The sequence below is a fragment of the Mus pahari genome, chromosome 6 (assembly GCF_900095145.1).
Source record: "Mus pahari chromosome 6, PAHARI_EIJ_v1.1, whole genome shotgun sequence".
NCBI classification, from domain to species: domain Eukaryota; kingdom Metazoa; phylum Chordata; class Mammalia; order Rodentia; family Muridae; genus Mus; species Mus pahari.
In genome coordinates, this window is record NC_034595.1 from 42880839 (window position 1) to 42904266 (window position 23428).

Here is a 23428-nt window from a genome sequence, read left to right on the forward strand (position 1 = left end):
AGTGGTTGAAGAATACAGTGAATGGTAAGGTTGCTACGTAGACTCTTGCTCTTAGCAGACTTTAAACAAGAAGCAACTGAAACGAATGTTGTTATAATTCCAGGCTTCTTTTGGAAAATGCAGACTTCTTTAGAACCATTATGCTAGACAAGTATTGATTGTAGAACATGAAAGAGATCCAATGAGTCTACCTTCTGCTGAAGTTTCTTCCGTGGAATTATAGAAGTAAGAACATAGTGAGGTCCAACTTCAACCTCCATAGTTCTGAAGTCATGTGTGAGAGAACAGTGGCCCAAGACCTGGTGTTCGCGGCCATGTGAGTGGGCAGGTAATAATTACTGGTAAGGATAGTGGAAAGGGGAAACAAAAGGAATTGTTTTAGATGAGTCAGTATTACAGAGCAGTCCTAGGGGGAAAAAAAGGAAAAAAAAAAAACCACACACACACACACACAAAAAAAAAAATCGACTGAGGAGGCTGACCACTAGCTGGCTCCCTGAGAGTAATAGGGGCCATTTCTGAGGCCACTCAGGTTGTCCTACAAGTGTTAAAACAGTAAATAAAACCATGACCTTTATATACACCCACCTAGATCAGATTGCTGGTCATGCTTTTTCTGTTTTGTTTCTTCAGAGATACGCCCACACACCTTTGGCAGTGTTATCCTCAAACAACAAGATGTTACTTCTAAGCTGCAAGACCTCAGGCGCTATCTGTCATCACCCACACCCAACTGTCTGCCATCTTCAGCACCAAACACATCCCTGAGGACAAAAATGGCCCTTCGGTTCCTGGGTCACTTAACTGAAGAAACAGTTAAAGTTCCAGTCCCAAAATAAAGCAGAAACATGGCGACTGGTGTGAAATACTTATTCCTGTGAGACAAAGAAAAAGCAAGCCTTACTTGACCTGAGAGGCAGAAGTATACACTGGCCTGAAGACAACCACGTGGCCCTAAAATGGTTCTCTCTTTTGGGATTTACACATAGACCTGTCAGTTAAGTCAGGCTCAGGTATGGCCTTGATCTGCTCCCCTCCTTCAGTTCTGGGAATCCCAGCAGAGTGCTGTCTGTCCCGGGACTAACATACTCCCTGCATCGTATTCTCCCTCTGCTGTGCACTGGCTCCTAGCTGCTGAACAGCACAGCTGCCCTGTTCAGGGGTTCGCCATCCCATATCCTTTTGCTCCTCACACAACAACAGCAAGGGTTTGAAGACACTTAAAAGACCAAACCCTACCTGTCTTCCAAGTGTCGTCCATTATCCAGTCTCCACAAAGCCCCTCAGCCCACCACCTCTCCAGCTTCTGGAAACAGATGGCGTGTGCGCACTGAGGTGTGTGTGGACCTTTTCACCATGGATCCTGCTTTTCCTTTTGTACAGCGTTGCCTCTGCCCTGACAAATCCCTCTAGGAACCTTTCCACTCTTGGGTTAAATGTTACCACTTCTTATTCATGCATTGAAACCCCCACGCAGGAGCCAAGCTACCCACCTGTTTTCCGTCCTTTCTTTATCGCTTCATGGAAGAACATTCCAGACCGTTCAGAAGTCATGCTTATCTCTTTGTCCTTGCCTGCTCTGTGCTCTGACCTGTGCAGGTACCCTCAGTCAGGTACAGTTACAAGAGAAGAGATGAAAGATGGTCAGGAAAAGGAAACTTACCATATGCACAGGTCCTAGAAATAGCAGGCATGTCATCCATACAGGGTCACAGAGCAAACACATTTTAGTCTGGAGACAAAAGACAGGACTGAGTGGAAAGTCTAGCCTGCAGCCTTCATTGGGAAACCTTGATAACTGACTGCTTTAAATACTTCTGCTGGCCTATAGACTACTGATCAGTTTCTAAGTACCTAGGCCTGACCCTGGGATGTTTAAGGCATAGGAATACAGCTCTTCGGCATACAGACCAGAGGCTATATGGATTTGGATTGGGGTGTGTGTGTGTGTGTGTGTGTGTGTGTTTGCGCGCGCGCGCACACGTGTGCACATACACGCACACGCACGCTGTTATTAAGAATATCTCTAAGGCTGGCTAGCCTTAAAGGGTTCGTGGATATCAAAATATAATAATAAATAGTGAAGTATATAAACATTAAGACTTCCAAACTGAAGCCTCATTCCTTCCCACTATGCTCCGTGTTCTCTTGAAGGCCAGGCTGATATTTGCCCACACATTGATATGCACTACTTCTTCATCTGCTATGCTTGGACTTCCTTATTTTGCTAACCATAGCTAGTAAATCCCATTTTATAAAACCAGAAGCTAGGCTCACAGAAGTTAAGTCATCTGCCCAAATGGCACAGGTGGTGAGGAGCAGAGCCAGCACGGGGAGCTTTGTCTGTCCATGCTGAGAGCTCGTTCTCCTCTTTACTCTGTGTTTTCCTTCTTCTTTCTTTTAAACAACATCAAGCAGAATCTAGTACTCATTTTCTAGCTCTGACAGGTTAACTTTGGAATTAATTTCGTTTTTAAATTTTGTCTATAGCTAAGTATTGATGCTGGGCACAGTCTCCGCATTGTCCCTTCTGCTAGCCCTCTCCCTCCTGTTAGTCCTTTGTGTTTACCTAGATGGATTTCCAACTCCCTTCATGTCATATAAACAAAATGTGTATGTGTGTGTGTGTGTGTGTGTGTGCGTGTGTGTGCACGCACTCGTAATTTTGAAACACAAATGAGAGAAAGCATGAGATATTTGCCTTTCTGAGACTGGCTTAATTTGCATAATATGATGCTTTCCTGTGTTAATTCTGGATGCAAACATCCAGGAGAGTGCCTGGCGTCCAGTAGGCATTCATTAAACGCCTGCCTAATGAATTAAGGTAAATAGCAGCTAGAGTAGATATTTTAAGCTTTTCCCATAGCTGATGTATTCTGTGGAACAAAAGGTGGGAGGGAGGTCTACAATCTTGATCAAAAGGCAACATGATATGGTCCCACACTCAGAACAGCCATCAGTGACTCCCCAGTAAGAAGCTGTGTTCACTATTTTATCGCATTCCCACAATACCTGGAGTTAAAAAAAAAAACTGTATTTTCCCCATTATATCAAGAAGCAGAGGCTTGGAAAATATAAATATTATCATATTTTCATAGCTTCTAAATGGTAACGCCATGCCAAGGATAAGTTGAAATTGCCAAAGCACCTGTTCTTTACTACCATGCAAACATTTTTATCTCTGGGTTATATTTTCAGGAATGAATGTATACAGCAGGAAATAGAACTCCACACTACCTGGAAGTCTCTGAGACAGAAGGTGCTACATCACCATTAAGTGGCCTTGTCAGTAATGGATTACTGTGGCTTCCATCTTCCGAGTCCAATGGAAGGGTTGGTCATGGGCTCAGGACCCACCTCCTGCTAGACACATTAGTGCTTCCTCTGCACAAATACGAACTGGTATATTGTGTTAAATTGACTGACACAAACAACCATGCTTTGTCCAGAAATAGAAAATGCAATTTTCTTTAGCAAAATAGAACATAGGAAGTAGTGGGGGTTAAAATGTCATGCACGGAACAAAGGTTTGGCAGAGGAGAAAGGTTAAAATCAATCACCCTACAGGGAAAGGGAGGGAGGAAGTCTGCAGTATTCTATAGTAATTATTCGCACAAAGTCACACCAGAGAACTGGGAGCCATTTCCACTCAAAAATATAGAGAGGAAAATAGAGCAAAGAAAGAAATTTTCTAACCCCATAATGTTAATATTTTGCTTTCATTTGGAAAGATCACAGACAGGCCACTGAAAATAAACAAAAGAAACCATGTCTCCATTCTCACCTCTAGTGGTAAGAAATGACCTTTTCATATCAGAATGAGGTAGGAAGAAACCAAAAGTGCTTTCTTAAAAGAAACTACACTGCACATTACTGCTCTGACTTGTGTTAAACAAAAATTACAGGTGGCCATTGTGTGCGACTGAGCCCCCTGCGTCAGGCCCCAACCAGCCTGGCTAAAAATTCATACTGGAGTCACTCAACTCGAAAGTTCCAAATGACCTACCTGAAACCAAGTTTTTTTATCTGACCTTCTAAGAAACGGGGATTAAAGTGATCACAGCTGAATTTCTAGGTTATAATTGGTATTATAGTGAAGTGTTTTCTGTCTTTATTCTCATACACAAAAAAGTAACCTGCAGAAAAAATATTAACTAATCAGTTATTTTACTAACATTCAGTCTCCCTGTCCTTACCATGCAAGGCAAATTTAACTCTGCAAATACCAATTGCTTTTTTTGTTTTTATCATCTGCTTTCCTAAGCCCTTCTTTTTGGTCTGTAAAACCAACCTTCACTATTCAGTTCACTGGAATTAAACAATCTTGCTTATGGAATGAAGTGCTACTTGACCCCAGAATAAAAAAACAAAGTTGAATGAGATCTTTAAATTGCTGTGATGCTGTTCTTTGGAATGTATCTCCTTGAGAAAGCTACAAGTGGGTGGCATACAGAGTTATTGACCACTTATAGTCTCTGTTACTACCTTCTTTATAAAGAGAGCTGTCCAGTCCCATTAGCCAGTCACCAAGTCTCAGACCCCAGTATGGTCACACTTACTGGGATCGCTTTTTTTTTTTTTTTTTTTTTTTCCTATTAGTCTCTAAGATTTCATATTCTTGCAGTTTCTCCAACTGTTCTTCACTTCCAGTGGTTCCTGATCCCATGATGCTCTCCATTCAGGAAAAAAGAAAGGTGTTAGGAATAAACATTTTTACAAATTTACCAAAGTCTTTAATGATGAGATTTAGAGAGCAAATGTAAAAGAGACGTATTTAAGAAATGCAGGTGGTAAAACAGCCTTCAAGGAAGTACACATAAACTACTGGTTTGTCTCTGGGAATGAACCCTGCATTCAGACCCTCTGGTCAAGTATGGAAGGAGACTCAATGGACATAGAGACTATATCTTGTCACTGCCCAGCTGCAGAAAAGGCATAAGAAAAACTTAACAACAATAATGACATGTATGCATATATGTGGATATAGATAGATTAAACTAGATAGATAGATAGATAGATAGATAGATAGATAGATAGATAGATAGATGTAGACAGATGATAGGTAAATGGATCTGTGTGTGTATGTGTGAGTGAACTGAAGGTTAAGTTTTCATATCTATTGTTTTATGTAGTGTAAAGTGGTGAGTAGGAGCTGTAGGTCAAAAGGTCAAACTCTATCAAATTTAATGCCTGCCAAAAATACTTGTTACCTCCAGGAAATAGATTGCTAGAATTTAATAGATCACTAATGTTGTCACGGAGTGCAAAAAGGACACACGTGTGACCTTTAAGAAGTATTCCTTCCTCAACATATGCGGAGAGCCTGTGGTTTGTTAACATTTAGCTGAAAACGGCCATGTACACAGTAAGAAAAAGAGTTGCAAAAGTCTCATGGCTCTCGCTACAGCTGCCCCTCGTGATGCCTGTGGCTACAGTTCACACTTAGAGTCGTGATTTACTCTGCATCCCTTTGTTTTTACCTCTTTAGACTTCCCTTTTCTTCCATGGCTCTGAAAAGAAATTTGGACTTTGGACCAGACACCTCCATCTTATTCAGAGCGTTTTCTTAAACATACCGCTTTGCTTTAACTCCTGTCTCTTGGCTTAATTGGCACACAACAGTGTGGCGAGCAAGCTGACCTGGGTCTCGCTTCTTCTCTGAAAAGCAAAAACTTTCATTTGAGCTGCAAGCAAGACGGATTGTGGTGAGAAGATAAAGTCCCCCAAGGTTCTGTTCAGGCAAATGCTCATCGTGATTAGTAACAGGACTGTCCCTTATCTAAAGCCCCTGGGGATGACTCAGGAAAGTGACTTTCATGTTAAATATAGAATTGGATTCTTGTCACTTCTAGCTCTTCTTCCAAATTTGTTTTTATCTTGAGCAAGTCATATGACACCATCTGTGTAATGACAGTCCCCAGGAATCTGTGTCCCTTGCTTGAGAAACAAGAACTGAATGGTAAAGACTAGGAGATGCACTGATTTCTTAGGGAAAATAGGGGCAATGAAAGTTGTATGGGGTTCCCATGCAGGGAAAGAATTTTACCTTGAAAGCAGGATGAGCTGCCTGGAAGGGAAACTGTGGCCAAAATGGCAAATATGAAGAGCACAGTATTCTGGCCTGGGGTGTGTAGCCTCACAGAGCCTCACAGAGATTGCTGAGCACATCTGTAAAATGCAGAGTCGACCCTGCGACCATCTGGTTCTAACTTTCATAAATTAAATCAGATGTGAGATCAGAATCCCTAATTTGAGATTTTTAGCTATCGGCTTACGGTATGTTAAAGAATAATTTTCTTGGCCCCTGGTACAAGTCTCAGAGCTACATTCACCACAGAGGAAAGAAAACACTGCCTACTCCTGCCACCTGCATCCCGCCTTGGGCCCCAGTCTTACAGTTGGCTCCTGAACGCAGTGCTAGGGAGAGCCAAAGGCAGGCATGTGCACCCAGATTATCCTGGCTTCTGAATGATCTCCTTCTCTCCTTCACCCCAAAGCACTTACCTCTTTCATCAACCATTAAAAAGGATGAAGCCAAAGGATTTCCCAGCAAGAAACTCCCTCAGCTGGAAAAACATGAAGGGCAAAGTTTTCCCCCTCACTGGTCAAGTCTACCTGATGTGGAGCATGAAAAGCTAAGCTAGAAGAGAAAAATGAGCTTCCCGGCAGTTAAAACTGAGGAGAGAAAATTTGAGTTTCACCAAAAATTCTGATGTATTTGGGCCCTCTTACCAGAGCCTTCGGGAATTCTCTGGCTTGTCTTTATTAATATTGTTATTATCAATGGTATGGGTTTATTTTTCCATTTGCAGACAGCTAGCTCTGGCCTGATAAGCTAGAATATTCTTACTCTCTTTAAAGCCTGCTGTCACACTGGACTGCTGCACCCAAGCCCTAGGGCAACCTGAAACAAACACCACGTTCTGTCTGCTCATGATCCACGAATTTAAGACTCCCCCCCACCCCATCCCCCACCACCTCCGGAACTCCAAAGCTGTGCTGGAAAGTGTCCTGGGATCTGTCACTCAGCACACAACTTGCACCTGAAAGCACATATTGCCCCCCCCCCCGTAAAATGGCTTCACTTCTCCTCCTTATTAAATCGGATGCTGCTGATGCGTATGTGGCCAGGGGAAGCATTGCTTTCTAGGTTTAGTTATAGTCAGGGGTCTTGTGATTCTCAGAGAGCTGGAGGAAAGCATAAATTTCACCCATGTACCAATGTCTGAACGGACACCAGACAACAGCAGAGAAGAAGGGTCAAGGGGATAGAATTAGGAGGACTGACCCTCTGAGAAGGAAGGATGGTTAGCGATAGGGAAATGCTTGATTTCTGACCCCATGAAACACGGGGTTGACAAGATAAGTTTCACTGAAGGGTAAAAAGCATCCTGAGAGAAATAAAGATCTTTAATTCTAGGTGAAGAGTGTTTTGACAGAGAATTGAGAAAATTCTCTGAGCTCAGAGGGAAGTTTCAGTAGAGTTAATATTCCTTGTAACCAGAAGGGAATCGAGGAAATTAAGCTTGAAAGACAGTGGACATGGGCAGGAAGGTCATGGCTTGCTGGGAAGGGTGAGTCTTGACTAGCTTGTTTCAAAAAGCTAAGGAGAGAAGAAAAATAAAACGGGCCATGTGGCTGCCAAGAGGATCCCGGCAGTGGCAGCAAAGAGGTCTCTCATATGTGACCTCACTCTGAGAAAAAAACTGAAATTCTAGATGGAGTCAAGAACAGGGGAGTGTAAGCACGCGCGCACACAAACATACACGTGCAAGAAAGAACGGGATAAAAAACTGCAGTCTCCATTCAGACTCACCAATCCCTTCCATTCCAAGGACTGCAGTAGAGCCTGGCAAGAAGGAAGAATCAGGACAATGAGTCCCATGAAGGTACTGTAAACTGAACATACTACTTTTTCTGAGACATACAAAGCATTGTTACTAAACTTTCCTTTTCAGAAATCAGGTTTTTTGAGAATATCATACAATATATTTTATTGTCTTTACTTTCGGTTCAACTTCTCCTACATCTTCCCTGTCTCTACCCACCCAACTTTGTGTTGTCTTTGGGTTTTTTGTTGTTGGTGTTTTTTTTGGGGGGGGTTGTTTTTGTTTTCAATGTTGTTTATACCTTTCAAATTCAATGTGTACTGCCCAAATATTCTTGGATTTGTGGCCATCCACTGAAGTGAGATATATACCTACCAGGAATGACCTCCTTAGAGAGGACTGACCACCAGCATCAATAGATCCTCAGCCAGCAGTGGGACTTTGTAACCATTTCTACTCTTCATGCCCTGCTACTTCTAGGAAGCCCTGATTCCTGGAAGCTATCCCCCACCACGGTCTCTCAGAATCTTTCCATCTCTACCCCATATGGATCCACCATAAGGATCCCTTTGAGTGTGGTAACACAGACTCAGAAAGATGAATTTCTTAGGTTTTCTCTCATTTACAGGTCTTAGCTTTAAATATCTAGATATGGATTGTTGATTTGGAATATCCGTAGAGGTCAGGACATTAGTAAGGGGCCATGGGAGTGACTTGCAAGGGAAAGGAGATAGAACACATTGGGATAAATTATTTTCAGAATGAATATGGAGCAGGAAGTGTTGGGGTGAGAGATGGAAGGGCAGAGAAGTGGGAGAAATATGGGGAGGACTACATAACACTAAAGACCTCGCAAAAAGTCATATGGAAATCTATTTCTATAGAAGCTTCCTAAAGTACGTATATAGACATTGAAAATCATATCCCCCTCTCCCAATGTTCAGGAAGCATTGTGGAAGAGGGGACAAAAGGACTGTAACTCTGCTTTTTATCAATTTAAATAGACTCTGGGTGTCCAGGTCAGGCTAGCCATAAGCTCATAACCCTCCTTTCTCCACCTCCCAAGTACTGGCACTTGTTATAAACATACCCACGCATACTCGGCTATTATTAAACATTTGGAAATGTTGACATTTTTGTATCTGTAAAACTCAGCCTGATTTTGAAGAATGGGTAATGATCTGGGAATGAGAAGACTTGTCCCAGCAGCCCTATAGTTCCCTAAGGAAACAGATACTATATCCTTCAAAGCAATGCACTTCTCACTCCATTCCTATGCACACTGTGGCCCCACTATCATAGTCTGAGCCTCCTTAAATAGAGGTCACTTCCATAGTTGCCCTGACTACTTTCACTCATGACATAGTCTCTTTTCTTCCATTCGTTTCCCATAAATAAGCTTGTCTGCTCTCCTTCTACCTAACCTTCTCCTCGGTACTAAATGTCAGGCAAGCAAGTCTCATTCCATAACCACTGAAGTAACTAGTTCAATGAAATGATTTTCTTGTCTTTATTGACTCCTTCCTGTCCTTTCCTCCCTCTCTCTTTCTTTATCTCAAAGGACTATTCTAACCATATAGCCCAAGTTAATCTCAAACATCAGCTCTTACTGCAGCCTCCCAGTGGTTGGGATTACTGTGTGGCACCATTCCCAGCATACATTTTTACAATTTAAATATGGAGACTTCAAAATCTAATATATACAGTTTCATCATCTCATAGGCATCCAGTGAGAACAAGAATTGAGTATCCCACATTCAGGGAAAAGATTGGGTCATAGGAAGATTCTATAATCTATCATATAAAAAGGATAAATGAAGACTAGTGTCTTAGTGCATACCTTTAATCCCAGCACTACTGAAACAGAGGCAGGAAGATCTTTGTAAATTAGAGGCTAGCCTATTCTATACAGTTAGTTCAAACTAGCCAGGATTACAAGGTGAGACCTGTAAATAATAATATTTTTTAAAAGATAAATGGCAATTGTCCCCTTCTCCCTTTGCATGGTCTCAAAGTTATACATCAGCAATTTTAGATCTCTGACACTAGCATTTGACCAGGTATCACTGTCTGCTTGGTATGTGGGTAGGCATTAATTGACAGATACAGGAGACACAGAACACACAGAGATGCTGAATATGATGGTTTCAATGTCACCATTATCTCCTTTTCTTCTCAGAATTCAGTCCAACTTCAGCTGTATATTATAATATCATCCCAACTTCAATTTGAGTAAATAGAACTGTTCTTTTTAAACACTGTGTGCTTATGATGCTTAATGATAATTATACAGATCTATTTATATAAACACATTGAAAACGGCTCTGCTGTTTCTATGTCAATTCATTTGTCAGGACTTGGTATATAATTCTTCACTCTTGTTCTTTATAGAGTATAAAAATAATGCTTCCTGATTACAATAAAATTAAAATGAAATCAGGAAAGTAGGAAGAAGGTTCTTTTAATCACATATAATCCCAATGTTCAATGGCATTAGATGAACATTTGGTATGGTTCCTTTTGAGGACATTTTTTTTTTCTATTTAAAGACTTTTTTTTAACAAGAGTTATTTTTAAATATACACTTTTGGGTAGTTTTGAAAAGAATATAAGTACCACCATCCCAGAAAATATTAATCCATCATCATAAAGGTATTTGGAGATAAACTGTCACTTCAAAAAACTATTTTATAAGGGATCTCACGCAGTTTTAAATAGAAGTCTCTGAATATCCTATTCACAGTTTATGGTGTTAATGTACCTTTTAAATAAACAAAGCTAAATAAAGTACTAAGAAAATTAATGCTATCTGAAATTCTCATTGAACCAGTGTAAACATTTCCCAAACTCCATCTTTTCAACAACTAAATGCCAAACCCAAATGCTACGACAATCTCAGAGGAATGCACAATGAGAAGAGATATCAAGTGCAAATTGATAGTGGTGATTCTCCCTGACACAGCTTCTCTCCCATCTTTACAGCGAGTCTGTCCGCTACTCTGCCTGGGAAAGACTTGGGAAGAAGGAGAAGATCACTTAACCTTCCTACTTGGAGCTGCTGGCCTTCTTAAGAAAGCCTTGGTTTTCAGATTACAGGGGAGACTCACATCTCATTTTTCTTTGTATTCAGGGATGAGCATCCTGCTTAAGGCACATCACATTCTATTAGTATTTGCTCACTACTGAATAAAAGCCATGGGAAATTATTATCATTTTAAACATTTTACAGAAAAATAAAATGCAATGACTTGAAAAAAATAGATTTTTATTCTTCTCATCTACCAAATATCTGTTATTATTTATTGATTGATTTATGAATATTAAGGTTTATGTATCTATAATTATCTTAGCCTTTACTTTATGGTCCCGAGACAGCGATTTTAGATCTAGTCACAAATATATGTTCAGCAGTTAAGAGCACATGTTCTTGCAAAGGATCCAAGATCAGTCCTCAGCATCCACATAATGGTTCACCATCATTTGCAATTTTAGTTCTAGGGGATCTGATTCTATCTTCTGACTTCTGTGGATACTAGATATGTGTGGTAGTCATACATGTATGTAGGCAAAACACTCATACGCTTAAAATAAATCTAACGTGGTTTTTAAAATCATGAACAGACCTTGAAGAAACTCAGCAAAATTTTAGTTATATCTCATTAGCAGTATTGCAGGAGTTTCAGTAGCTGCAAGAGAGTCTGAGAAGAAGCTTATCTCCACTAGACATCAAACAAACTCATTTCACCAAGAAAGAAATAGAAAATTAATACTGTTTAGACAATGGGCAATACTTGCCTTTGGTAAACTGATCTCTTCTAATCTTCTTTAAGTCTAAATGATAGAGAAAGATATATTGAAAGGATAGTAAAATAATTAAGAAAATGGCATATATTCACTGACAAGTTCTGTAAGTACTATCAGTCACTGATAATAGAATTTGCCAAAATGAAGGTTGAGGGTGGTTTATAGAGAGGATCAATTGAGAAACATGAGAAGGCATGAGTCCACAGTGATGCACTCAACCAATTTTCTTCAGACTCTCCTGTCTTTGGACGTAGATGGATATAGGTTAGAAACAAATTTAATTTTTCAACTATGGCTGTTTTATAAATGTCCTTCTTTGGTTTTAATGTAGTTCAATATTATTGACTAATTTAGAGAACCGAGACAGCAGTAACTGGAAGCAGATCGTCTTACCTTCCTCTTTTTTATAATACAGGTTAGCCTCTGCTTGGAATCCCCAGGGATGAGGAGATAGCTGTGAAGCCATTCATTCATTTTTAAATTTCTCTCCTCAATAATGTCTGTTACAACTTGAATTAGCTTTCAACATCTCAATTGTTTTAAACCTTTTATTTATAATATATTTCTGAATGGCCAAAATTAATTTTTCTCTCCTAATACAAGGTAGCCCATGAATAAATTAACATGTTAGCACATTTACCCTCCTAGCAAAACAATTCAGGCTTCAAATTTCTCCTTAGTTATGTAGGCTTCATAGCTCCCACTCACCCCTCCTTCCTTGGGCACTCTGTTCTCATGCATAGCTCTCATTCTACAGATCCTGCAAGGGCACAGTGCTCTAGATAGGCTCTGGCCATCTCAGAGCAGATACAGATGCCCTTGGTGCCAATACAAGTTAATTACTAGAAAATGACCTTGTTTTGGTCCAACACTCTGGCCTTAGATTATTATTTGAGAGTCAAACTGATTAAATATAAATTCTCTCTCAAACATATTTGCCAAACAAGTTCACTATAACTTCATCTAAATCATTGTAAAAAAAAAATACACTAAGCAAGAATAATGTGCTACTAGAGCTTTTCCCTTATTATTATTAAGGCACTGATAAATACTTAGATGAATCAGATGCTAGGCTGTTAGTATACTTCAAAAGATATTCTGTTCTGTTATTCTTCCATTCTGTACCAAGGTCCTATGAGCTTCTTATCCACACCTCACTCAAGTAACTTAAGAGATTCTATAGTGACTTTATACTCAATCGCATTGCAACAGTATATAACAGATTTCTGGGAGTCCTTTAAAAACAAAGTGGGAAAAGAAGGTTGAAGCACTAATGTGCACAGCTACTAGATGGAAAATACTTCCTTAGGAAATATTATATTCACATAGAAACACACACACACACACACACACACACACACACACATGTCCTTTCTTGTCCTTTCTCCACATCACTTCTTTAAGTCTCCTACTGAACAGGATGTCCAACAATATATATGATCTACTTCTGACATTACACAATACAGTAAATTATCAGTTCCAAATGACTGCCCAGACAGTTGCTAACTGAAAAATCAGGTTCTCAGGCTTTCCATCCTGTCAAGTTTACTATACCATAAGGGTTCCTGTGCTCCTCTCATTTTCCCCAATTACATAAATAAATAAATAAATAAATAAATAAATAAATACATATAGAACATAGAAAAACAATATACTTAAATATATCATGAAAGAAGAACCAAAAGAAGAAATTTTAGAATAAAATGTGGTGCTACTGAAATAGCCCAAACTGCTGTGCACCACCACTTTGTACTTTTAGTTTAGAAGTTCTAACATTATCTTTAAGGGATTTTGGGAAGATTTATAAAGGAGTCACTGAGTAGATGTTGAGTGACACTATTCCTGAGAAGATATGAATAAAACATCTACTCAGCTCAGTTAAAGAACCAACAACAGACCAAAATTTGCAAACCACCAAAGCACAGCTTGATGAACCAATGAGTTTTATTGGAATTAATTTGGAGGACTATGGGTGAGGGATTACTTACAGGAGCAGAAATGACTGAGAGACAGCTACAAAACAAAAGCTCACTCTGGCAAGGATGACAGGTCACAAAAGGTGGAAAATTGGAATGCATTACAAAACCTCCAGGCAGATCAGAAGTTTGGAGGACCTCCTTCTTCTGTGGTTCAGTTGGTTGGATTCTTTTTAAAATAGCAAGCTGGTCCTTGTTTCTTCCCTACCTTCTGGTTTGGTCTCTAGTTCTTTCAGGCTGTTCAATATAAGGTACTTCTAAGCAGCTCAGTTTGTCCGGGAGTCCTGTTTGCAACTTTGTTTGTCCAAGAGTCTTTGCTGGTTGGCTTGTCTGAGAGTAACCCTCAGCAGGCCTTACTACTTAGATAGTCTTACTTGAGGAGGGCCCTAGTGAATATGATCCGTTTCAGGGACTTCCTCAAGCTATTTTGAGTAGTTTACTTCCTGTCTTAATGAGCTTCCCAGCAGGCTAGAGTGTTTTACCTCTCCTGAGATCGTTCTCCCTATTTTACCTTCCTGTGATCAACATCCTGACCCTCTTAAAAGGAAATTTTTTATCTCAGGGGAAACTGCTACACTGCCATAAGCATGACTGATGACCTCATTGACTACTGATGATTGAATTCAATCTCTGGTCTCTCTCCTCACTATAATTCAATAGTCCAATCACATGACTACATGGGTAGCTGTCTCTTCTCATTTCAATTATCTCACTAACAAATAAAAAAGCAATACATTGTTAGGATGCTACAAATTCTATGCCATGGGCCAAGGACAAAATTACATTGTTCATAATAGTAGAGCCAAATTTCTAACCCACTCTCCCTGGATTGAACTTAATCTGCAGTATTGCAGTGCTGGGAGAAAGGAGCTTAAGAAGTAATAATCACTGAGGTTTCAAATAAACCATTAAGAATAAAACCATTATCATAGGTTTGTTTTGTGGGAAGAATAAATTCAGGCTCCCTCTTGCCGTGTTTTAAGCATGCTCTCTTATCCTTTCATATTCAAGGTTGGAATGACACAACATAAGGCCTTCGACTCCCTCACCTTAGATTTCTCAGCCTCCAAAGTGAGGAAAATAAGTTACTGTTCATTGTAAATTCCCAAGTCTGTAATACTCTGTTACAGCAGCATGGATGGACTAAGAAATCATTTCTTGCATCAGACTTCCTTCTGATGAATAAATAAATTTTATAAACGCTTGAAGAAAAGCCTGTATTAGTACAAGAGAGTTTGAGATGAGCAACAAGTAGAAATATCTTGTGTCAAAGTCACATCAATCTGAAAAGTGGTAATCAAGAAAATGAGGCTTGCGAGGTTTCTGGGTCTTTTATTTTTTCATTTTGAATAATTACACTCAGCACTTTCATTGTCATGTTTACCCTTTATAGGCTACAGCATGTCAGATAGGTAAGGACATCATTTTACATCTGGTGTCTGTCATTACCTATAGGTTAAGGACCCAACTATAATTTCATAGTAACCTTCATATTTATCATCTACCTGTCAATCCACCCACATACACTGACTAGCACAGGTTTAAGTAAACACACTTATTCAAAGAACAGAAAGAAATAATTTATCATATACTTTAAAAAGTCTGAAACACCATGAATAAAGTTACAAAATAGATGATTGCTGTGCAGCATGCTCTGTGTAGCTCTGATTCTATGTGCTGGAAAAATTAATGAAAAACATTACTGAGAAAACGAAGATGAGGCAACTTATGATCCTACTCGTTTTCCATAACTTTTATTTTCTATAGTCATTTCCAAAAATGGCTAAATATTGGACTGACTGAGGACGTAACTCAATGGCTCTGAGGGTCCTTACTCCAGCTGTGTAAGGCTCTAAACTTTAATCCCCAGGACTGAAGGAAGAAAAGACGCTAAACAAAAAAACTCAACTTTGTAGCAAAATAGAATGGCTGTAATTTTCAATTTTCATGGGTTTTATGTAGACATAACAGAAATCATGCTATTTTTGCATTCTTTTGATAATCAATTAGCAGTAGTGGACGTCATGTTTCAAGTCTCTCTTATAACTAATTTAAATCATTGTTCAACCATCTGCTTAAAATTAACAAATGTGAGATTGAAAGGCTTTGAGACAAATCCTATGAAACTCGTGTGTGTGTGTGTGTGTGTGTGTGTGTGTGTGTGTGTGTGTGTATGTGTGTGTGTGTATCCAAGGGTATAAAGTCATACAGGTGGGTCTACCCTTCCATGTACAAAGAAACCAAAGGAAAATATCAGAGTCTGCCTTTACCACATCCTACCTTATTCTATTAAGTCAGTCTCTCGCTGAACTTGGAGCTCACCAGTTTTTTGACTAGTGGCCAATGACTTTCCTCAACTTTCCTATAGTTTCTCTCCCAATCCCTCCCCAGCACTATGATTATATTTAATATGAGTGCTAGGAATCTGAACACAGGGTCTTGTGCCTGTGTAGAGACTATGTCCCTGTCATTTATGGTAGCTGGCTTTATACAAAAGCATGCACTCTAGAAATCCTACAAAAATGTTTCCATGTGAATTCAGATATTTCCTTGATAAGGAATATTCAAATATTTCCTTGATAAGGAACAGCTTCAGAAGGTAATTCAAAGACAATAAAAAGGAGAAAGCAAAGAGAAGTGTTGAGGACAAGGCAAGAGAATGTGAAGCAGTGTATAACAAAATAGCTTAACCCAAGCATCCTCAGAAGCAGTAGCCAAAATGCTGTCTGTTCCCAATAATGGAACAAAAATCCAATAGTCATTATGTCTCCACCCACATGTGATTCCTAACAGCTTGCTTACCTACTCAGCACATTCATTGTGAGTTCTTTCGGCTTTTCAGAATGACCTAAATGCTAGGAAGGACATATGTAACAGTAAATGACAAAGCACTACTTCACTACCTTCACGGCACCTTCCGGGGCGCAGTTGGGTCAGAAGAGTCAGTGAGCAGAGGACTCACATGGCAATGTCTATCGGATCAGTGTCTAAGTTCTGTCAGGAAGCCAAAAATCAGAATGAGTGAATGAGTCAGAGCCTCCTTCCTGAGCCAAAGCTCCTTTACTCAATATGGATACGAAGAGAGCAGAAAGAGAGAAAAATGATGGCCAAGAAACGCATTAACAGCCGAGCAGCTCCATTTTGTTTGGTGCATGTCTACACACTGGCCATTAGACTGCACTTAAACACCATTATGAAAAATAAGCAGTTCCTTCACAGACCACAAAGACATTTGAGTCCTAAATGCTTTTTAGGAGCAAGATATAATCTTCAGATCCTAAGACTCCTGAGACGCTCAGTGAGGGCGAGATGCTCTAAGCCCACTCCTCTTCGCAGAGACATCTGCCGAGATACTGTACCAAACCATGGAACAGATTCTATATCTGTTTCCGTAGCTCACCAGCAGCCACCTGAGCAAAATGACAATGAGAATAAAGTCACACTTCGTCCCCATAAATGACTTCCTCGGGCTGCCATCTGTATTTCTAAGACCAAAATGATAGTCAGGATGCAGATGTTCAAGTGGCAAATGGCTGAACTGAAACCTCTGTACATGTCCCTCCTCAGAGTCTGGCCAGGTTTACACAGATGTTTAGAACCGCAGTCCCAGGGCAGTCATATAAAAACAAAGGACATTTTCTATTCAGGCACCAGCATGACTGCCATGGATATTTGAGTCATTTTGAACCCACTTTTTTATTAGCATCCTCACACACTTCTGAAAGAGGTCCAGTAGTCCCCTGTGCATCCTGATTCACTCCCACAGATACAGCACTCAAGGCTGATTGCTGGTTAATATTCCCTTTAAAAATATGTCAGATAGTGAACAACACAACTTACACTTTGAGCCCATTCAGCTCCATAGTCCTTTTCTATGCCTGTATCTGAAGTCATGCAGCACCACAGAATTGGAACTCTTCATCCTATCTGTACATAAATAATCTGGATTTTAGTTGTCACACACAATATTTGGCTATCCAGCTCTCTGAGTACTTTTTATCCAACATTATGTTTATTGAGCAGCCACTATATAATAAGCCTTATGCCAATGTTAGGATAAACAGATGAACAAGGTCCCTGTTTTCACTCTACTCTTAGTCACTCGGAGAAAATGAGGCTGTCATACAAATGGGCAATTACAGTGCAGGATAGAAACAGCCAGAGTGTGCGGTGATGTGAAGCAGATGATGGGAGGGTAGAAGGTGCAGCCAATAGTACACATATCAGGGGAAAAAGAAATATTTCCTGCAGTAAACCCAGAGCTGAGCCAAGTCAAGGGCCAGGGAGCTTTTTAACGGTGGGATTTTGAATCACACAGCTCTCTACTTCCACTCTTATGAATTGATAACCGAGTGGATATTTTTTTTTACTTGGTCAAAATGAAGATTTGTGCTATGACTTTGAGGAAATCTTAAATTCACTGCTGTGACCTAGGTCAAGTGATTTAGCCTATTTCAATAGCAATTTTTTTCACATGCAAAATAAAAATCATTCCTATACCCCTGGCTTGTCTTAAGGGTTAGCGTAGCAGGGTGCACATAAGGCATTTGTGTGGTGCCTGGCACAGCAAATGCGCTACATAGTTGAAGTTTGTATTAGGAAGTGTAACTTGTGAACCTCTCTCCATGTCTTCATTCCTGGTAGGCAGTTAGTCTTCATTGTCAGCTTTGCTGCATTTGGAATCACCTAGGAATCACCCCTCCATGTATATCTGAGGGAGTTTCCAGAGACACTGAACTGGGTTTGGATCTAAATCCCCAAGCCCTGGAGCTACTCTCTCCCATGAGCTGAGGGCACAGAGTGAATAAAAGTGGGGAAGAAGAGAACGGAGTGAGCCCCAGCATTCATCTCTCCGTTTCCTGGCCGACTAAGATTCGAGTGAGCAGCAACTGCACATCCCCCCCGCCCCGGAGTCTCAACATCATGGGACTTCCTGCTACCATGTCCTCCCCGCCATGAGCAACTGTTTATGCTCAAACTTTGGGGCAAAGCAAACCTCTGTTCCCCTCTGCTTTTTAATGGGTATTCAGTCACAAGACAAGTGACTCATGGAGCCAGCCTATGCCAGTTGTCTACTTGGCAGTAGAGATGCCTTCTGCATCTCTTTTACTTGATGAAGGACTAAGCACTCAATAATTGGTTGTTGTTGTTGTTGTTGATGATGATGATGATGATGATGATCTTTATTTTGCTTGACTAGTTTTTTTGTTTTGTTTCTGTTAGTTTGTTTGTCTGTTGAGACAAAAACAAGCATTATAGCCCAGGCTGACCTACACTGAGAGATCTTCCTGCCTCAGCCTCCTTGTTGCTGAATTTACAGGTATGCATCATTATGTCTGGCTCCTCAACAATCTTTTGGGGTGTGCTTCTGGTTCATGTTTCTCCTTAGAAGTCATGGAAGTAATTCTCTCTCTCCTAGAAGTCTGCATCTAGTCCTGTTGGACACCAGGAAGCAAGTGTCACTTTCAGGTGCTCACATTAGACTAGACACAATTACAGAACAGAAGCCCATAGCCTATATAAACTGCCATTAGACACAGGGTTCAGGGGAGAAACAGATTCCTCATGTTCTGCCAAGGGCAGGCCAATGAGTTAGACACAGGAATGCATCAAGCATGATCTGAAATGTTTTCCGTCAAATCATTTGCAACAAAGCTAGGTCTATAGCAAGGCACTAATCATCCCAAAACATAACCACAAGAATATGTAGGGCCTACTAGAACAGCGTGTATCTTCAAGATGCTTACCTTCCTTTCATTTAGATGGCAATGCTTACAAAATTCACATATTTAGTTATACAAAGTCAGCACAGAAAACAAGCTAAAAAATCTACAATCGATCTTTCTACTTTGGGAGTGGTCAATAAAGATGATTGTAAATAAGATGGGCTTAAGTGTCACTTTTTTAAGAACGGAAAAGTGTTGTTCTAGAAGGTGAATTTCAGCTCTTTTCACGTTTAAAAACTATCACTGTGCTAAGGAAGGGGAGAGTTAATCCTCCACTGTGCCCACATGTGCAGTGGCAGCAGAAACAGGCGGAAAGAACTCTAAACTAGCCTTCAGTACTATTCTTGTCTATGGGCTTCCTGCCAATAATTGCTTTTGTGAAGCCACTAGGAGCTGCTGACTGACTGCATTTCCTTGTTAATCCAAAAACTATATTTAGAGTAACAACCGCTAGAGATTTAAGGGACCTCGAGACAGGTCAGGAGATTGTGGTCTTGCTCTGATCAATAACCACCTGAAATCATCCCTTGACCCAGGCAAGGAGAATAAACCCCATTGTAGGGACAAGGGACAGAAGGGTAAAAGAAAAGAAGAGACTCGTGGGGCTCTAGCAGTACCATACTACAGCCAAGGCCTCTGAGTATATGGAATTATTTAAATCTTAACAACTATGCAAAGCAGGGATTATTCATTTTTTTCATGTTCTATAATCAGAAGCAACCTGGCTGAAGGGAAAGTGCCCATGTCTTTCTGTGACTACAGTTTAATGCCTCGTCATAAGGCCTTCTGAAGGTGGGAGTTCAGATTAAATATAAGCCTTCTGAAGAACGTTTTCTCAAGGAATAAAGATGTCACCTTCTTAGCTAAGTGGATGGAGAGCCTGTTTGGACTAATTACGGCTACTAAAGCAATGTGGCCTTCTGGCTGTATCTCACTGCTTCTAAGACATTCAACATGGCTGATAAAAACGTTTCAGGGAAACCAGTTTTTTTCTTTGAAGTATGAATCCTTTTTTAATAAAAGCTGTGTGGTTGGATAAACATAGGTACAACTCTTCCCTTTCTCCTGCTCCTCTTCGTTAAGAATTAGAGAAGAACACCCATCTTACTGAATGACGGGGAGTGTTTTGGAGAAAGCCAGGACTGCCACCTCTTTGAAGAGGAAGAAAAACGGAACTCTGACATTTTCGAAGTCCTTCTGCAGACCAGAACTCACCCATGCTCAGAAAAATTCCATTAACCATTGTACCAAGATGTCAAAGAGTTAGCAGGAGCCCTGCTTTGATCAAACTGTATGGCTTCAGAAGGCATGTCTATCTGTCTGACTAAATTAACCTTAATTATCATGTGAAATAGGAAACTGCCATCTGAAGTAGGTGTATGTATGGTATAAAAGTAAGTCATGATCGCATCATTTGCTACGGTTGGAATGCTTGTGCTTCTCCAAAAATTTAGAAAACTTAATTCTTTAATTAAGACCTTTAGGGGGTGAATTGTTATGAGGGCCATGCCTTCCTTCTAGTAAGCTGGAGGGGTAAGAGTGACCTTTTATCCCTTCTATCACATGAGGACACAGCAGTCAGGCCTCCTGGAGGAAGCACCAGGAGCTGATTTTGGACATGTCACATTCTAGGCTGAACTGGGATAAGTAAATTTCTACCATTTATAAATCACTCAATCCTTGACATTTTTGTTGTAGCAGCTCAAATACACCAAGGAGAATTTCAGTGGTATGGGGGTGGGGGTGGGTAAAGCTATCTATATCACTGAAAAAAAAATGGACACAAAATATGTTACCCCAGTGGGAAGAAAATAATGTCAAGAAGGAAAACACTGCAAACATAGAAAAGGCTTTTTAGGCAGCGATTTAACAGAGCCTTTTGTGAAAGACAAGATGTCAAGAGTTCAAAATAAGAATAAAAGAAATTCAAGTTGGGAAAGAATTGGAGAAATGCATTATTATCCAACTATAGGTTGCACGGGAGAAACAGTGGCAAACAGTTCTGGATAAAATCAGTGTGGGTCATCTCAAATGGCTAAACCATGAAAGAACATAGGACCTCTGTTCTACAAATAATTTGAAGCCCCTGAAGAACTACAGTTAAATACAGTATAATCTAACCTATCCCATGCTAGCATTCTCACAAGGAATGACTAAAAAAATGCAGAAACAGAGATATTTAAGAGAATTTTGCCCCAGCATAGAGCATATGAAAAGGTGAGGGGTGTCCTGTTGGGACAATAATAATAGACAAGTGGGAATTAACACTATAACATTAACAAACATAGGTAGAGAAATTGATAAAACCTAATGTCTGAGAGCATATGCAAGTGAGTAGGGGGTTAAATCTAAATACTATAATAAAGATGGGAATCTCACAGTTTTAAAAGAAAATTACAGAACTAAGGAAGAAAGAGTAAAGAAACATGAAAAGGAGTATGGTGTGGGACAGAATATAGAGTTTTCATGTGTTCAGCGTTTGATTGCCTAGTCAGATTGAGACGCTCAAAAAATGCTGATGATCTGAGGTGAACCTAAATGACAGACACCAAGAGCATTTGGAGAAAAAAAAAAACAAAATGTCCCAGAAAGAGAATTGAGACAAAATGCAGACATTCCATAGACCTGCAAAGAAAACACTCATGCAAGCTTGACCTAAGTTCAATCCCAAGCACCTATATAAAAGGGCAACCATGGTGGCTGTATACCTAGTGCTGGGGAAGTAGATATTTGTGGATCTCTGGGGCTCACTGGTCAGATAGCCTGCTTATCAAGCTTGGTATCCCAGTGAAAGAGCCTATCTTAAAAAAATAAATAAATAAGGATAGCAATCTCCTGAAAGTAGAAACCCAAGGTTGACCTCATACCTGTGCTTAAACACACACACACACACACACACACACACACACACACACACACTACCCAACAATACTAAATCCCACAAACAAAAAAAATGGTATAGGGTTAGATAATTAGATGAGTTTCTGATGGTTTTGAAAACAAATAGAAATGAATAAGATTCTGAAGTGGTAGATGGTTTGCAGTTTATAGATAGCCATCCAGCTCATAACCACCTTTTCAACTTTGCTCATCATTTTGCACCAAGAAACAATTTCCTCCAGAAACCTAGACACATGTTTGTTACCTACCTATCCCACCCGGATATTGATTGTCTTGTTTTCTCCCTAGTTTTATATTCTCGACTCCCTCTGCCCATCTGAGTCCCTGAATTTTACAAGGCTTAGAACCTGCCCTAGTTTCTCATAAGTTCTTCCCTATCTAGTTTATCTACACTGATTTCTCAGGTCTCAGAAGTGGGAAGGTAACTTAGAAAACCCAGATGACATAATTCTGAACTTCATTGTACATAACTTTATATTGCTGTTTAATTAATTTACACACAAAGTAAGGAATATTTAAGTTCCCTCATAGTTAAAGTAAAATTTAGTTTTGTATGTGAAGGGTGAGTCTTAGCAATGAAGGGGGTTTGAGGGAAAGAATGAAACAAAGAGAATATAATCAAAAGATGGTAAAATAGGAAAATACAGATACAAATAAATTAATTATAGATATAATCTGAAATGCAAATAATATATAATGTAGAATAAGTGAGAATATTATAGCATTTAGAATAAGTGTGAATGTGACTGAGCATTAGTATCATGGAGAACAGTGAAGAATAGATAATGCTTACTGATATGGATAAAGTAGCTTACATGTATTTTTCATAACGACCATCTAAAAAAAGCAGCTAGAAGTGGTGAGACAGGTCAGGCCAGTGCTTTAAAAGTTACACTGGATGCAGTTTGAGCATAGAAGACCTCAAAGCCCATTCCTTCACGGATTCACTTCCTTCAACAAGGCCAAAAGCTCTTAATAGTGCCACACAGCAGTGACACTCAGTAGTTTGCAATGCCACTTTGATGAATAAATGTGAAAAAGAGAAGTGGGGAGGAGGAGATGTGAGCAAGTGGAGAGGTGGGAGGAGGAGAGGTGGGAGGAGGAGAGGTGGGAGGAGGAGAGGTGGGAGGAGGAGAGGTGGGAGGAGGAGAGGTGGGAGGAGCAGAGGTGGGAGGAGGAGAGGTGGGAGGAG